Source organism: Neovison vison, chromosome 3 (assembly GCF_020171115.1).
Source record: "Neovison vison isolate M4711 chromosome 3, ASM_NN_V1, whole genome shotgun sequence".
Classification (NCBI taxonomy): domain Eukaryota; kingdom Metazoa; phylum Chordata; class Mammalia; order Carnivora; family Mustelidae; genus Neogale; species Neogale vison.
The window spans coordinates 139,305,705-139,322,065 of NC_058093.1; positions in this window are offsets into that span (position 1 = coordinate 139,305,705).

The following is a 16,361-nucleotide window of genomic DNA, read 5'->3' on the forward strand; positions in this document are numbered from 1 at the left end:
ATGTGCCCGTTGACCATTTTACACGCTCTTCCAAGAAATGTCTATTCAAGCTCTCAACCCATTTTTTTTAGTTAGATTATCTTTTTGTTGTTGAATTGTAGAACTTCTTTGTATAGTTTGGGTGCCAGACCCTCATCAGATGTATGATTTGAAAATATTTTTTCCCATTCCACAGATTGCTTTTTCACTTTCTTGATAGTGTCCTTCAATACAAACTTTTTTAAGTTTGATGAGGTCCAGTTTATTTATTTTTTTTCCATTTGGTTGCTTGTACTTTTGCTGTTATAGTTAAAAACCATTGCCAAACCCAGTGGTCTTTTATTAATATTTACTCCTGTGTGTTTTCCTCTAGGAGTTTTATAGTTTTGGCTCTAATATTTAGGGCTTTGATTCATTTAGAGTTAATTTTTGGATATGGTATAGAGGGCCCAAATTCATTATTTTGCATGTAATATTTAGACACTTGAAATTTGGAATAATAAAGGAAGCACATAGCAACCTGTACTATATTTTAATGTATACTCTATTTGATGCAGTGAAGTATCTTTTGGTAGCTAATTCAGATTGTGAGATATGCTGGAATATCCAGGGAATATATAATATGCATAAATTAATTCCACATTGGGCTGCCATAATTTTCATCATTCATACTACCAAATATAAAGAAAAATTCATAAACAAATATGTGACTATTGATTCCATTTTCCACACTGAAAATCATATGAGACCATCGCGTTGAAATTGAACATAGTATGTAAAAGACAATCCATTGGTATTTATGTCATTGGAATAATAATACATTTTAGCAGTAAAATATTTCTTTGTAAAAGCAACCACAGTGACCTTATTTATCTGCTCTGTGAAGAATTTTTCGACACAAACTACATATTTAAAATTGGGATAATATATTTCTTTGACGGAGATATTTCTTTTAGACTCTATGCTATACTGGTGATTTATTTGTTCATCTTAAAGCTAACAGCCTGTTACACACCTCGTTGGACAAAAGAATATTAGATATAGAATTTTAAATAGAACATTCACCATTATTTAAGACTTTCTTTCCAGTTACCATGACAATGTGATCTAATTATAGGTGTTAGAGCTAAACTATAAAATACTAGTATGATTATTTTCTAGTCACATCATTCACTAATCAAATAATTAGTGGTGGTAAAAACGCTAGTACTGGTACATTTTTCTTGTTATCGCAATTCATTTTCAATGACAGTAACTATACTTTTTAAGACACCTATCCCCATATTCTGAAACCCCTTTTCCACTAATAGCAAATGTATTGTGGATGTGAAAAAAAACAATAGATTTTAATTTTACAAACATGCTTGAGATGTTTAAGAGAGTGCTCTAACAAAAACAGGTAAGTTGAAATTTTAATAACTCCTTTGTCCCCGTAAAAATGAATCAAAGTTTATTTAAACACTAACTGAAAGAATAAATGATTGCTTTATAAGCTAGTAACCCCTACTACTGGCAACAAATAGTAACTCTGTTTTATATAACCCTTAAATATTTTCAGGGGAATGATCCATTTGATATTAATTACTAAAGTTAATATTCAATGTCATCATAAGTGGACATTCAGTGTGTTTTAAAGGATTTGTACCATTAAATGGAACTAAAAATAAAAGGGAGCATGGAAAGCACATCCATACGCTGATATTCCCTATTCCTAAGTGGCCGCCAAAGGCCCCACCCATCCCCATTCTCCATCTTGCTACAGGGATACATACTGTGCCAACAGAGCCTGTAGCACCCAGTCATTGTCTGAGGTAGACCCCATAATTGCCTTCCCACCAGTGCCTGTTTCTCCTACAGGTTCTCACAACCCCAAAGCCATGATGGTTGATGTTCTCAGATAAAACCATAAGAGGGAAATCTTTGGCCAGAGGCAAATAGCTACAACCTCTGAGTGCCAGCCACACCACCATGGCACAGGGTCATGCAAGGACAGTTCAAGTGCATGTGAAAGATCTTGGCCAGCCCTCTGAGAAGAGAGGGATGGGAGAACCAATGAAGGCGCCTCAAATACAGAACTCTGGGAGCCTGAATTGTCTAGTTGCTAACCAACCAGAATGTAATTTTTGAATGGGACACTAGGTCTGCCAATATCCCATGCATTGCTTTTGTTGTTGTTGTTGTTGCTGAACTAGAGAAGTGGTCCAGAATCCTGGGAAGGGAAAAGGATGGCCATGGTGGTGAGTAACAGTGGCTTTTACCAATCAGTATAGGAGTTTGATAACTTTAACACATGGTTAATTATCACCTCTGTCTAAAACACGCTAAGTGTTGAAGCATTAGTTACTATGGTATATGACATGATTATAATAGAAATCATATTACGATTTTTATTTTGTCTTGTGTTTTTCATTTATTTATTTAGTTAGTTAAAGTCCCAAGGCGGGGGGGGGGTGCGGTGGTTGAGCTCACAACCCTGGGATCAAGACCTAAGCTGAGATCAAGAATCGGATAATTAACCAACTGAGTGACCCAGGTGCCCCCAACATTTTGTTATTCTTTTAAATAGCTTTAGGTAGGAGGGCACCTGGGTAGCTCAGTGGGTTAAGCCTCTGCCTTAGGCTCAGGTCATGATCTCAGTGTCCTGGGATTGAGTCCCACAATGGGCTCTCTGCTCAGCAGGGAGCCTGCTTTCCCCCCCCCTTCTCTCTCTCTGCCTGCCTCTCTGCCTACTGTGATCTTTCTCTGTCAAATAAATAAATAAAATCTGTAAATAAATAAATAAATAAATAGGTAGGGTAAGCAATTACTGACATCTCTTTCAACAAATGAGGAAATTGAGGCTAGCAAAGTTAAATGATTGGACAAGTTCACACAGTTAAATGCATTCATGTTTTCTGATTCAGATTTCAGTGCACTTGCCTCTCCACTAACATGGAGATGGAAAATAAAAATGACAGGGACCTACAGATGGGAAGGGGTAGGGGGGATAAAGTTAAAAAAATCATGTGCTTAACATTTATGTGTATCTAAATTCAATTAAGGAAGAAAAAGGCAACTAAAAATACAGGAATAAAATTGGATCTGACAAGATTCAACATGCAACAGAAACTGAATGGACTTGTGCTTTTAAGAAGGATATCACAAGGGCACCTGGGTGGCTCAGTGGTTTAGGCCTCTGCCTTTGGCTCAGGTCATGATCTCAGGGTCCTGGGATCGAGCCCCACATCAGGCTCTCTGCTCAGCGGGGAGCCTGCTTCCCCCTCTCTCTCTGCCTGCCTCTCTGCCTACTTGTGATCTCTCTCTGTCTATCAAATAAATAAATTAATTAATAAAAAAAAAAAAAAAGAAGGATATCACAAATTTTCTTAACCTCCTTGGAAGTTATAGAGCCAGAAATCAAAAAAAGAAGTAGAAGTCTTTCAAAATTTTGCGTGGAATCCCAGTTAAAAACCATGGGCATAATTTAATTTTTAATGTGTTCTCTTTCACTTTTAAAATTGTTCTGATTTAGACAATAAATTATGTGATTACTCTTTTGCACTTAAACTGATGAGTCCTGGTCTCCCAGAAGGCTGATCATTATTTGATTGTCCTTAATCATCAGACTGACTGTGGTTCTAAGTATTAACAAGTTTGATAGTAAAATCATTTGAAAATTAGTAGGAAAACTATTAGTAAAGATAGAGTGCTACTGGATTTCTCAGGGAAGAAAACTTTTGAGATGGCTGAGAAATGGATAAATAAATCTCTATGGGCAATAAAAGGACATCATTGACATGAACAGTTCACACATAGGACATTACCTCACTCTGGGGTCAAAGGAGGTTGCTGCCCCCTCCCCCATCCTTTTTTCTGTCTTCTCTCCCTACTCAAGAACATCAAAGGATCAGGAGCTGAGAAATTCTGTATAGATTTGAAATGATAATAAAAAGATTATAAAGAGCTCTCTAGGATGGAAAAGGACCCAAGAAGGCAAAATCTTCTTTTAACACAATAAAGAACTTGTAATTTTGCAAGAAATAGGGTCTATATTATATTATAAAAGGAATATGCTTTTTCTAGATGAACATAAGCTGTCTTGTTTTGGGGAGAAAATTAACTCTTCTTCTAGAAATCAATTGTCATTTTCGGGCCACTCAGCATCTATTACTCCTTCTGGAAGGCCCTTTACACTATATATGGAAAATGCAGCCTTTTTTGTCACACAAAGGCTTGGTAAGATTGTACAGGTAAAGAGTCCCGAGCTGCCACTTAAGACTAATGGGACCTCAGAGATCTCTCCCGCCAGATCCTTCCTTTTGCTGTCCTGGTCCAGGGTTAGCCGCAGGACTCAGGTTCAGCCATTTGAACATTCTCTCCTTAGATGTGAAACCTCAGAGGGGTGACACAAAAATGAGGAAAATGGTTAGAATCCACATATTCAGGGGAAGTACCTGGGTGAGACAATCTAGCAGTTCCTGTCAAGTAGACAGCCGGGGCTGCCCTGTTTCTCTTTCTTCCAGGCCTGACTGTTGTCAGTTGCTGAAAACCAAAGGTGCCTAATATGCTAAAGTTGGTAAGTCATGTTTGCCTCAATCACAAGGAGAGGTTTCTGATGCCATCCCTGGGGAGGGAATCTAAATGGAATTGAGACGTTTGAGATCTTCCCCGTCAGGATGCATGAGCTCACTGGCTCTGATGGGAGAGTCCTGATGAAAAGAAAGCCTTTTCTTTCCTCATGTCCTCTCCTAGCCAGAGATAACAAAGCTTATAAGGCATGAGATAGGAAGATTGGATGGGTACTCTCTCAGATGGCTGAGTGTTCCAAAGAATGGGGATGAATCGGTACTTGGAAGGTGGGGTAGGAGGATGAGAGGAAACAGAGCAGCTAATGGTGGGCAGTGAAGGGGCCTCCACATAGAGCGACTCCAAAAGCCTCTACCATGTGCGGCAGGTCTTCAAACTCCATGATCCTTCAAATGCTTGAACTCTCCAAATTCACCATGGGTTCAGTGGGGTGCAATGTTACATACCATCATCCGGGGAACATCAGTGCCTCCTTCTCCATCAGTGGCAGCACATCCAGTTGAAACATGACTGTTGGGGCCCCAGTGTCACCCCACTGATCACTAACACAAGAGGCTATAGACTTACATGTGTGTAATTCACCAACACTAAGACCCTTAGGGCTCTTCTCTTTGATGACTTCTTTTACTCCATCAGGGTAGCAAAGGCCCCTCCTTTTAATGGCACAGACCAGAATTGCATAGCTATCCTTAACTAAACATTTTCTCTTCCCTTCAGAATTATTTGGGGTCATTATTTATTTAACTGGGTCATTTTGGAAACGCTTGTTTCTCTAGGATCTCACAAAAGCTAAGAGGGACCAGGTTAGGGTTTAGGGCTCAAAGCAGGTAGCTGCTAGCTTAGGACTGGTTCTACGTCTAGATTTCCCAGTCTAGTGAGGCGCAGGGAAGCTGGAATTTTCCCAGTTATCCTGCCAATGGGGCAGATATGCACGCAGGGACCAAGACAGGTGTCCTGCTTAGGAAGTGCTCACCAACCACAGCATCTCCCATGAGGTTCCGTGCATCCAAACATGCTTCTCTAAGATGTGACAGTGGAAGATACACCAAGTTCAATATTTACAGATTATAATTAAAAATCTTCCTCAAGATATTTGGTGGGGCATCAAACTCTTATCATGGGTTACATAAGATTCTTGATTCCTATTTTTATTTATGGAGAAATGATCTTTCTCGGTATTTAAAAAAAAAAACCCACAGAACCCTAAACTAGCTTTTATTTTCCTTTTTTTATTTTTGTGTATATATGTGTATGTTCCCATTTTTAAAATACAGATAAAAATACAGTGTTAATCATTTCATTTCCTCTGATACCAGGTTTTTCCTTCTATCGCTTCTGGGACTGTTAGATTCTTGCCCCTTTCTTATCACAAACTAGTCTCCATTTATCTTGGCCTAGGTATGATTACAAATAACATTCCACTAAAACAAACTGGGCTCTCAGGCAGGTATTTTAAATGTTTGTGGGTTGTTGTTTTTGCTGTTTTCGCACCATGTAGTAATCCTATTTGCTAGGAAGGATGTTCTCTTGAATACTTCCAGTTATGCTCTTCTCTTCGGCTGCAGACAGTTTTATGAGCTTTCGATCTGATTTTCTCAGTTGATTCGTCCTTGAGCAGAATGCAATTTACCCAGGCTTAGTGTTAGGATACAGCAAAGAGTTCACAAATTATACTGCTCGCAGACAAGTTCACCTCCCAGTTCTGATGCTGGAGGATATATTCTGCAATTTAAAGTGCCTAGTACATTCCCTATAAATAAAAGACCTTTGAAAGATTGGGTTTCCACATAGAAGTGTTCCCATCCTTGGACTCTCAGCAGGAAGAACTTCCCACCGACTTTGTATAGGGTGAAAACATGGTCATTGGTTTCCAAATTGGAGGACAAAAGTGAGACCCATGATTACGCCTACTCAAAACCCTGATTAAAAGTTACCTTGAGAGAGTTTGTCACTAAGTCTCTCCTTGTCTGCCTTTCAGGCGCTTGTCCAGGCACTACTAATTCTGTTAATCTGGAATGCCTGATTAGGACATGACAAAGGGTCTCAAATCTGTGCGTACACCGAAAAGACTGGGGAGCCCTAAAAAATACCCACGCACATCTCAGAGATTCTAACATCACTGTATTTAAATGTTCCCCCAAGAGATCTAACAGCCAAAGCAGGGAACCACTGGCCTGGGGCTGCTCTCTAATTTCCCTTAGTTTCAGCTCAGCTGCCACAGAGAGGAGCCCTGTAAGACCGTGGTTTGCAAAACTTAGCCCCCAAACCAGTAATGTCGTGTTATCAGGGACCAGGTGAGATGCCAATTCTCAGGTTTCATCCCACTGGACCAGAAACTCTGGGAGCAGGGCCCATAAATCTGCGTTCCAAAGTTCAAAGGTTTAGGAACCACTGCAACAATGTATCAATGCATCTTTCTGACTTTTCTAGTCCCCCAGCACAGAGGGACAGAGAGAGCATCCAGGCTGTACCCACTCCATTCGGGACCTACAGCTTTAGGAAACAGGCCAAAGCTGTTTCTTATTCTTCTGTTTTCTGTGCCATTAAAACCGCTATCAGAACCCCCATCTGCTCAATTCTTTTTTTTTTTTAAGATTTTTTATTTATTAATTTGACAGACAGAGATCACAAGTAGGCAGAGAGAGAGGAAGGGAAGCAGGCTCCCTGCTGAGCAAAGAGACCGATGCAGAGCTCGATCCCAGGACCCTGGGATCATGACCCAAGCCAAAGGCAGAGGCTTTAACCCACTGAGTCACCCAGGTGCTCCATCTGCTCAATTCTCAACAGGAGTTCTTGGTGCTGTGGTGAGATTATTTTCCAACATTCAGGTACTTTAAAGGACAACATGGTAGAAAGTTAAGCCAAGGGGTCTGGGCCCTCCAAGCCAGATACCCTCATCCCCAGAGGTTTGAAGGCAATTTCTTTACATGAAATTAAACAAGCAGAAATGGCTCAATATGGAACACTTCTTTCTCTAAAAGTTTGAAACTTAGATCGACAGCTCAGACATGACTTGGCAGTTGGAAACTCAATAAAATAGCATTAGGGCAGGCGAAATGTGAATCAGTCATTCTTGGGTTTAAAAAAAAAAAAGGAAGGAAAAGAGGCTGATAGAAAGCTTTTCTTTTAAATCCATGCTTGATTTGTTTTTTTGATTATTTTTCTTATCCTCCTTCAGGTCCCTTCTCTCAAGGGAATTACATAATGGCAGAGAGGCCTTTTTAAGGGTCAGTGAGAAAGGAATGTTTGATGGATGGTCTCAATTTCTTTTAAAAGTCAATTACTCCAAAAAATAGGTCTAAAAAGTAGCTTTCTGAAATGTTTTTGAATCAAGAGGGAATGTTAGTGGTTGTTATGGACTAAATTGTGTCCCCTTCCTCCAGATTCATTTTTGCAGCCCAATCCCCTATGCGCCTGTTTTTGGAGACAGGGTCTCTAGGAAGTAATTAAGGCTAAAAGAGGTCATAAGGGTGGGGCTCTGGTCAAAGAAGAAGATAGCTTTCTTTCCTCCTCCTCTTCTACCCTTTCTTTCTCCCTCTCTCCAGCATATGAGGACACACCAAGAAGGCAGAGATCTTGCTACCCAGAAAGAGAGCTCTCACCAGAAACTGACTCCACTGGATGTTAATCTTGAACTTGGAGGCTCCAGAACTGTGCGAAAAAAAATCAACTTCTGTTGTTTGAAACACCTGGCCTGTGGTATTTTGTTACAGCAGCCTGAGTTGACTGATACGCTAGAAAAACAGAAGAATAACCACAGTGTTTGTTTAGAATATTGGTTCTCATTTCATAACAAATAAGTTAGAAAATTGAAAGGCTTTCCAGTTTTATGCAGTATTTTAATCCAATAACTTTATACTGAATATAAAAATTGACTTCCTTAAAATGATCTCAACATACAAAATACCCCGGGCAAGCTAATAGGCATTGAGAAAAAGCTCTAAAAAGAATCAAAAGAGCAATGAGAAGATATAGAAATAGGAACTATTTGATCTGTGTTAAAAAAAAAAAATAGAATTCAAAGGCGATATTCCTAAGAGGAAGTCAATGAAAATTCACTCCAAATATCACACTTGGTTGGCTGCATTCTGTACGTTGGCTGCTTTCTGATCTACCACCGGTGGAAAAATCTCTCCATAATTCTGATTTGCATTATCAAAATTGGGAGCTGATAGGTTGAGGAATACCTCATCTCTTCTACATGGGACCACACATAAGAGATAGACCATTCCATTCCAGGCCACTCTGAGGTCACGAGGCCATATCTGGTCCATTCAGTAAGACTTCTTGGGCAAAGAATAGCCTGGAACTGCCTATTTGAGCAAGAAACACTGCTAGGGAAATTTATCTCAGGAAGGAGACGGGGAAAGGCAGGTAAGTTCATTGACATGACCCATAGACTTTCATCGCTGATCTCTGGCAGAGCCATGCCTAGAACTCGGGCCAAGTAATTTTTCAAAATTATACCCAAAAATATAATTTTCATTTTGTAAGGTAAACTGACATCCTAAAGAAAAGAAAATAACATAAATACAACTGCTCATTTCCATAGATTAGTATAGTGCAAGGTATGTTTCATGAAAAACAGATGTTCCATTTAAACAATAAAAATGTCTTTAAAAAGTTAAGGCTAGGAATATTATATGTATTACTTTAAATGTATCTGTTTACAAGTATATGTAAATATATATGCTAAAAAATACTAGTCATGTATATAGAGGACAATTAGGAGACAACTGTACTCAGTGCTTTTTTTGGGGGGAAGTCTTTTGGCATATAAACGAATGCCTGAAAATTGCATGAGCTGAACGTTTGATCTGAATATTAACTCACAAATAACACCACAGATCCTTCATTTTGCAAGGCATTTGTATGATGACCTTTAGTAAATGCGTGCCTTTTTTCCCCCAAATTACAATATGTAGTTGTGATATTTAATATTTCTTGGTCTTTAACCTCATTTCAAGTGTGCATTAGAGCTTAGTAACTCCTATGGGTTTTCTTGATTTATTGTAATTTACAAAGGGCTCCCTGGTCAGATATCTTGGGAAAATACTGCCCTCAATGATACGTCTGGCTTGGAGGAAGAGAAATAAATGGGGATTGTTACATCTAGCATATAGGCACCATAACTAAGGTAACAAGAGTAACGATAAATAAGGTAACGAGAGGGGCACCTAGGAGGCTCAGTGGGCTAAAGTTTCTGCCTTCGGCTCAGGTCATGATCCCAGGATCCTGGGATGGAGCTCCGCATCCGGCTCTCTGCTCAGCGGGGAGCCTGCTTCCTCCTCTCCCTCTGCCTGCCTACTGTGAACTCTGTCTGTCAAATAAATAAATAAAATCTTTAAAAAAAAAAATAAGGTAAGGACAGGAAAACTCCATGATATTGTGCATCTGCTTCATATCCCAAAAAATGGGAGTCAGCCATCCCCACGGTTTTGTGGCCACTGCTGCTGTCCCTGGGGGAATGGCTGACAAACAGTTCTATTCTGCCAAGAAGTCTGCCCCTGCTGTCACCCGCCAGCTAACTCTGGGGCCCCTCATGCTGGACCTGCCCCGGCTGCAAGCACAGTTGGTATGAAAAACGTGAAGGTAGCCATTTCCTTGAGCCACAATTTGGCTCGAGTGGAAAACAGCAAAGCATATGGTGCCTTTAGAAAGGACAGGACACAAGAATGAATATAAATATAAAAAAGTAAAAAGTGCAGTTTCTTCAAAAGAATGGAGTCCTGTTGAGGGATTGCAAAGAGCAAACAACGTCTGTCAAACAAGATAGCAACAGAGAGCAAAATGAGCCCATGTCCTTCTGGGGTGGGGCACCTTTACAAGACCTCAGACCTTGGAGGGAAACCCAGAAAAATGACACCTTGAGACTGTAATGTAGCTTTTCTCAGAGAAAGAATTGAATTTACCTTTGAGATAGCCCTTAATTCTGGGAACAGAACTCAAGTAGACTCTTCCGGAAGACAAAGCAAGTATTCACCCATTCCAGCAGGAAATTGTGACATCATTAACTGAAAAAAGAACGATTTAGACTGAACGTGTATTATTTTACCTGTTAACTACTCTTCCTCATTATACCGTAAGTCCAACGCAAGGCAGTCTACATGGCTCGCCATGTTCTCCTCAGCCCACACAGCCCAGACTCAGCACACAGCAGACCCTCACAGAGGGCGGAATATAGAGGTGTACGAATAAAGCATAAAGCACTGGGGCTATGGGCAGAACCCACACAGTACGAGGGCAGGACTAAGCCCTCCACGGTGCTTGTCATGTGGAACTGTTCTTCCCATTAGAGACATAGTCATTATGAGTGACTTTTCTTTATGTGAAGATAGGAAGCAAATATTAAAGATACACTTAGTACAAAATTTAAATAAGAGATTAAACTTTAAACTGTATCTTTCACTCTTTCTCTGCTATCTTAAACTGAGGAATAATTACTCATTCTTCTATTGTACAGGCAGGTCTAGTAAAGGTCACTCCAGCTGGAAATGCCCCACAGTCATCCCTTCCATTCCTTCTATTAGACCCAGAAAACTGAGTATTTGCTGGCTGCAAAGTGAAAGAGAAGCTTTGCAATTACACTTTTATGTATGTTGCATCATACTGAGCAGTTAGTATCGATCAGGGCAGGCAAAAACAGAGAAAGTACACTTGAGCACAAATAAGTATCACTCTTACCACCTTACCATGATTTCTAAAAAAAAAATTTCCAGGTGCCTGGGTAGCTCAGTGGGTTAAGCAATTCCCTTTGACTCATGTCATGATCCTGGAGTCCCAGGATCGAGTCCCACATCAGGCTCCCTGCTCAGCAGGGAGTCTGCTTCTCCCACTGACCTCTCTCCTCTCATGCTCTCTCTCTCTCTCATTCCCTCTCTCTCTCTCTCAAATAAATAAATAAAATTTTTAAAAACATAAAAAATGTCTTCCACCATTAGTCATTTTTAGGGACTACTGGATTACCTTATTTTTCAAAATAAAAAGCCTTTCGATTTCAGACGTTGAAATGGACTGTTTTCTTATGCAAATTCCTCACCATCCTAGTAGGGGACAGTGGATCAGATTCCAGTTCAGGCATTTGCTAAGCTGGGACAAAAGTCATTTAACTACTAAACATCAGAGTCCTCATCTGTCCAATGCAAGTTAAAAAACAAACAAAAAACACTAATGCAAACACGTCTGTTGGAATGGAATGATAGGGCACAGTAAGTAGGTGCACAGTGCGGGCATTCTTGATTGTGTTCAATGAGCATTTGGTGTCCTGTTCAATGAGGGTCATCATCCCCCTTCTCGTGTCTACCCACTCTCATGCCGCCACACACAGGCATAAGAACTTGACAAGTGTGATTCATTGAACCCTCATGTTAGTCCTTTCAGGTAAGTATCATTATTGTTGTTAAAGTACCATTTAAAAGGAAAGCAGGATGTGGAAAGATCAAATGGCTTGCCCAGACTCACGCCCCTAGCAAACTGCAGAATTGGAATTTGGATCCAGGAACTCAAGCTCCAGCGGGTATGCCCTTTTTAATTTCATATAGCCATTCACGTGTCATTTTTTAAAAACCAGATCATGGGCCCATACATAAAAGAAATGTACCTATCTTATTAGTGTAAATCAATATGCATGGTAAGAAATTATAGCCATTACTGACGCAAGAAAGAAAAGCCCTCTGCATCTCCCTATTCACTTGTGACTATCCATCCATTCGTGTTTTTTTTTTTATTCTGTCATATTCAATGTGCACATTTCCATGTAATTATTTAAATGCAGTGGATTTACAATCTTCTTTAAATCTGTATTTGCCATTTGAGAGTTTACACAGGATGTCCTCAGGATAGAATTCAGGTTATTTTTACATAAGTATCTAGTGCAACTTGATACTGAATGTTAGGGAAATTTGTCAGTGTAATTTCCCTGATAGCTTAAAATGATTTAAATCGGTGACTTCACGGAGTGAAATGTATAATCAATGAATGTATTGTCGAGAGAGAAGGACTTCTGGAGATGTGTTTATACAGAAAATGCTTTAAGAGGATGATAAAGGGAAACCATCACGCTTCCTTCCATACTTCCGTGTCTTAGAGACAGAGAATCGGGATGGAGGTGAAGTGACTCCCTTTCATGGAGCATTATCAAGCGCGGAGAACATTAATGGTCCTCCTCTGGGTACTTCCTATGCCAATACCTAGTCATTATTGCTCCATTTGGATAGATTGGTAATAGAAATTTTGAGTGTAATGGTCAGGCTGCAATCCTTTCAGATGCTCATATATTTTCACTGAAAGGGAAAATAAGATAATGAAAATCCCCATTATAAGATGACAATAGGGGACCACTGAAATAAAGATACCGACATTGTCTCTAAAGTAACCTATATATTAAGATCGTATATTAAGATTGTATATATTAAGATTGTATATATTAAAATCGTATACATTGACCATTAACATAGACACTGAAAGAGGACAGACATTATTCAATCAGCGAATACTTTGAAATGGCCACTATGTGTCAGACACATTAGGTACTGCAGCTCCAAAGGACTAGACCATGTTTTCAAAGATCCTACAGAAATACGCAAAGACAGGCGTGTGAACAGAAAATCAGCATTTATCACCAGAGGTGCTTTGACACAAGCGGGCAGAGCCATTTCATACCCTGCCTCGGAAACCTGAAAAGATCTACGAACCAAAAAATATTAAAGGTCATTGAAGGTCTCGTGCTAATGTGCTATGAGTCTGGATATTTGTCCTGAAGTTTCTGTAATGCCGTCTGAGAATTCCAAGGAAGGGAAATCTCTTAATCGGATATGAATTTCAATATAATTAGTTTGACTTGGGACAGCAGCAGGAAAGGATGTGGGCTGGAAGGGAAGGTGGCAGCAGCCTAAAGGGCTCGTTGAGTGAATAATCAAGGGGAAACATGAGACGGGGCTGATCTCGGGCTGTGTCACCGACATGGACAGAAGGACGCTGATTGCAGAAAAATCAGGAGGTGCAATCGGGGCTTGGGGAGGGATTCTATGTGAAAGATGAAAGGGCGCTGAGATAACTAGGTAGAGCCGAGGACACAGGAATAAAAGATGCAAAGCAAACCGGGGGTGGTCAGCACAAAGAGGAGAAGAGGCAAATACAGCCCAGGTACATCTGAGCTTAAAGAATCGATGAGACAATTACCAGTGACATGTTCAGCCAGTAGGAACTGGTTACAGGAATCTGGAGCTTGCTTGATTAAAAAATGCAAACTGGATGATAAGATTTGGAAGTCATCGATTCATTGAGACTAGAATAGCTGTGAGATTGGAGAGAGCAGATGAGCGGCCAGAGCAAGAAGCGTGCCGAGAACAGAGTGAACCCCAGAGAACACGAATATTGAAAGGCCAGACAAGAAGGAAAAGGCTGAGAAACTTTTATAAAGAAACAGCCAAAGAAATCAGAAAGAAACCAAAATAACTTGTTGCTAGAAGACTCTCCTCACTTGGCTCCCAAGGAGAAAGCAGTCATTAATCAACACTGACAAATCCTACAGCACGTTCAGAGATTCAAAGAACTGAATTTCTTCTCTAAAATTACTGAACACATAAAGGAAGTACATTTCATAGGGATGGTCTTGCTTAACTTGCTATAAAGTCACTCAAAAGTTTTTTCTTCAAGACATGCCCTTCTTGGGGCACCTGGGTGGCTCAGTGGGTTAAGCCTCTGCCTTCGGCTCAGGTCATGATCTTGGGATCCTGGGATCGAGCCCCATATCGGGCTCTCTGCTCAGCAGGGAGCCTGCTTTCCTCCCTCTCTCTCTCTGCCTACTTGTGATCTCTGTCTGTCAAATAAATAAATAAAGTCTTTAAAAAAAAAAAAAAAAGACATGCCCTTCTTTCCTTTGAAAGAAGGTGGGCCCAGTCTCTGGCCTGGATCTCAGTCTGGAACATACCACCATGAGAAACAGCACATCGGGGGCGCCTGGTTGGTTCAGTGGGTTAAGCCTCTGCCTTCAGCTCAGGTCATGATCTCAGGATCCTGGGATCTAGCCCTGCATTGGGCTCTCTGCTCAGCGGGGAGCCTGCTTCCCCCCTCCCCCACCCCGTCTGCCTCTCTGTCTACTTGTGATCTCTCTGTATCAAATAAATAAATAAAATATTTAAAAAGAAAAGAAGAGAAAAAGTACATCGGGGAGTGATGCTGGCCCACCTGAGGGCCAGGCCATGCTGGCCTACTGTCCTGGCCCATGTAGGAAGGCCAGATTCTAGAGATGAGTTCAAATACCTGATACTCATCACCATAGCTTTTACTCAGCTCAGGAGAGAATATGATCCAATCATGATCAACAAACATAAAAGAAAGTGATAAGAGGGCTCTTTCATGAAAGACTCCCCGTGGCAAAGAAGAGGTAGTTCCCCACTCTGCCCCTTCGAACCTGGCCCCCTTCCCTGACTCTGAAGACAAAAGTATTCAGACATAATCAGGGTAGCCCCTGTGGTGATCTTTTGTCCCTCAGTGTAGACATCACTGACCTGCTGTGCAAGGCAGAGATTACAGGCTGAAGGAAATCTGGTCCTGGATAACATGATTGAATGCCTAAAAGAAATAAAAAAACATTCACCTCTGGACTTTCTGTTATGTAAAAAAATAATCAACCCACACTGTTGAAGTCAATTGTAATCAGATCTTCTGTTACTAACAGCCAAGAGCATCCTAACCAGTGTACGCATGACTCAAGGGCCAAGGTAATGTTATTTAGACATAAACCGAATAAACCCCCTTGCTCTGAACAGGAATGACAGACTTCTACTTCTGAAAAAAATAAGACTGTGCAAAGCCTCTAACAAATATGATAATTTAATGTATTTTCCCATTATAATGAAAATGCATATTTTGATAAAAACAATTGAAGTGTACAACCAGAAGTATATATCACATTCACGATAAGCTTAAGATTAATGGTTCTGGGGAATTCTGGACAAGATTTGAGCTGAAAAATGCAACAAATTAATAAGCTCTGCACATATCTGTTGTTGAATTCCCACGGAAAAAGAGCAGAATAGGGTGCCAGGAGAGCAGATTAGGAAATGCAAACAAACGGCTCCCCCCATGCCTCAACTTGAGGTTTGAGGCCAGGTTTTGTTTGTTTGTTTATTTGTATTTTCAAAATTTCCAGATGGTGCATTGCACTGATTAGCAGTTTACTTCTCTTTAATAATGCCCTTATAGATAGTAGCAAATGAAACCATTGGACCAGGATTAAAATGAACACAAAAGGAAATCAGGTAGATACACATTATCAGATCCAAAGCCTCTCTAGGCTGGTGTGAGCCAAGTAAACACTGCATAATACGGGAAGGTTCTCTTTGGTCTTGCCACATCGTTAGAATCTTCCAGAACAATGGTAGGAGTTGACAGCTACCAAGGATGCCTAGGCACACTGCTTTTCATTCTTTAAAGTCCTCTTTGTTCTTATGACCCACAAAATTAGCAAGGAGGGACCTGTTGGTGCAGAAAGACTTGGCGAATATTAGTGACACCAACCTCCTGACTCCGAGGCAGCAAACAGGAACATTCTCAGGGAAGATACTAACCTGAGCTTTCCCGATATTAAAGATAGGGACTTAACCTGAACATACTCCTGTGATGATTGAAGTAAATTTCCTAAGGCAACTAGTACGGTCCCCTGAGGATGTGGTGCAACATAGAATCCCCTGTGTTCTAAGTCTCTGAAAGCCTTCCCTTGCTTACCTGTAGCCCAACACAATCAGCTCTCAAAACCACTCATATAGTCTGCCTAAAATCTTCCCAGTGACCGGAGCCAGTTCACCAAGACC